The following is a 2,390-nucleotide window of genomic DNA, read 5'->3' on the forward strand; positions in this document are numbered from 1 at the left end:
CTTGCTCAAACGTTTGGAGAGGGTGAGCCCTGGATCTGGCAAGGCGATTGTGGAGGAGGCTCTCAGGAGCAAAGGAAAGAAGAGTGACGCCACAGGAAAGGCGTCCGCAGTTGCTTGATGGATGGTTACCAGTCTCTTGGGTTGTCCTTATGGTCTGGCTTGTCTTCGTAGATTTGGTGATGCTCGTGGTCTTCGGCCAGTTACTCTCGTTGGGGTGTCTTCGTGATGTAGCAGTGCACGGGGTTGGTGGACGTTAGGTGTTGGGTATGGTGGTCACTCTGTGAGTAGTCCACGTGTGGTTGGTCTGTATCGGTTTTCGCCTAGTTTTCCATTAATTAACTGGGCAATTCTTTTCTGCTTAATTAATCGATGAGGCAAATCTTTTACCTCCGTTTAAAAAAAATACGGGCGTTGCGGGCGTCATTTAGGAAAGGGAAGCGTTGGCTTCCGGCCGACCGGCCGAACGACACGCCGGTCGCGCTTGCCTCGTCCGATCGAGGCGTGATCTACCGACCCTGTTTGTTGCCACGATTTGTGCATGGGCCCACCCCACCGCTTTGCGTCTCCTATCTCCTCTTCCAACCACTCGTCATCCTCTCTCTCTCTCCTCTATCTTCTCTAGAGAAATCGTGTGGCCTACAACCTTTCTTCCTCGCGCTACCCCGCATGCCCAGCTCTCTTTCCTCCCATGTCGTTCTTGCAGTCCCGTCGCTGATCTCTCCTACGGCGGCTGCCCGGCTTCTGCGAGTCCTCTCCCTCCCCTATGTGTCCGGATCTAAATGCTTGTGGCAAGCGTTGTTGCATCCAGCCCTCGCGATTGCTGGAACCGCACGTAGAGATGCTGGAACCGGCAACCTCTGGTGCTGGAACCATCGCTCGCTCGTGCTTTTTCGACAATACTCCGGTGAAGTGGAGCTGGAACCGGCACATGGCGGTGTTGGAACCAGTGTTTTTTTGCTTCTACTGCGCTAGCGATGCGGGAGCTGCAAGCCGGTGGTGAGCGGAGCTGCGGCCGTTTGCATCTGAGCCACGGCGGCGCCATGGGATGTTGCAACCTCGCTACGATTAGTTGCAACCATCCATGGCGAAGCTGGAACCAGCGGGGGCCATCCCATGGCGGTGGTGACCATGACCCGACGGTGGTGACCATGGCCGACGGAGGTGCTGCATCCGCGACGGGCACACGCTGGAGCCAACTTCTGTTTTTGGTGCAAACAACCTCAATTTTTGCTACTACCGTCTTCGGATTTTGCTGGAACTACCCCAATTTTTTCTACCACTGTCTTGGTTTTGCTGGAACCGGCGTCTCATTTTGCTTCCACCGTGTTGTGTTTTTGCTGGAACTGGCATCTCATCTCTTTTGCTCTCACATGTTGTGCTTTTTGCTAGAACCGATGTTCCAGTTTTTTGCTTCCACAGTGTGTTTCATTTGCTCGAACCAGCATATGTTTTCGCTACCTCCCGTTTTTGGCTGCGAGCGATGCTGTCGTACCATGTTGCATCTGACGATGAGGCCGGCCAGCGAGGGCAACCATCCGCGAGGGAGACGGCAGGTGAGGGCGGCGACTGGAGACCTTGTGCGGCCGGCGAGACGAAAGGAGCAGCGAGATGCGGGGAATCTTTCGTGCGAGTGCGTTCTAAGGAAGACAGAGTGCATCTGACGGTTAGCATCATCCAAATCGGATGGCTGCAGGCTGACCGGCCCAATTTGGGCCGGTCGACCGACGCCTATCACCCGCCTTTAGGAAATGCCCAAATACAAACTACTACTGTGCCTATTCAGCCAATCTATACCTTGTGCTAAGCAACGCAACTGGGCCGAATGTCATTGAGGACTAACCAGCTGTAGCAAAAACAGTTTCTGAAAAAAAGGTTTCTCAAAGAAAAAACTGTAGCTAAAACAAAAGTTGCGGCAAAAATGTACATGCGGATCCAGGGAATCGAACCCTGGTCAGTACCGTGGGAGGGTACTATGATACCACTACACCAGATGCGCCCGCATACCTATTGGCATTTAGTTTCTTATTTGTAGCGGACTTAGAATTCTGGTAGTACCAAAATCTCATACGAATATTATACGTACGAAATAAAAATGTACAGTGTCCTAGGATTTTTCTTCCACCGAGGCCTTTGTGGTTTTCACACAGCAATATGCTGATCGGAGTGTTTTCCGTTGTCCCTCCAAAATAAGTATCTCAAGTTTAACATAATTTTATACTTTTTCCAGGGTACAGCCTCCGTTTCAGAATATAGCGTTTTCTCTATATTCCCATGCTTCAACTTTGACTATAAATTTAACCAACGAGAACGACTGCGGCGGGAGCAAAAATTATGTCAGTGAATTCGTATTCAGAAGAAACTTTTAATTATATAATCTTTTCAACCGTTGT

General features: G+C 50.9%; 1 non-coding gene across 1 annotated transcript; it reads right to left on the reverse strand.

The window, feature by feature from the left end:
• Nucleotides 1–1,925: 1,925 nt before the first annotated feature.
• Nucleotides 1,926–1,996, reverse strand: TRNAG-CCC (transfer RNA glycine (anticodon CCC)). The gene has a single exon. It is a non-coding gene; the product is annotated as a tRNA-Gly (tRNA).
• Nucleotides 1,997–2,390: the final 394 nt, after the last annotated feature.

This window comes from Triticum aestivum, chromosome 2B (genome assembly GCF_018294505.1).
Source record: "Triticum aestivum cultivar Chinese Spring chromosome 2B, IWGSC CS RefSeq v2.1, whole genome shotgun sequence".
In the NCBI taxonomy this organism is placed as follows: domain Eukaryota; kingdom Viridiplantae; phylum Streptophyta; class Magnoliopsida; order Poales; family Poaceae; genus Triticum; species Triticum aestivum.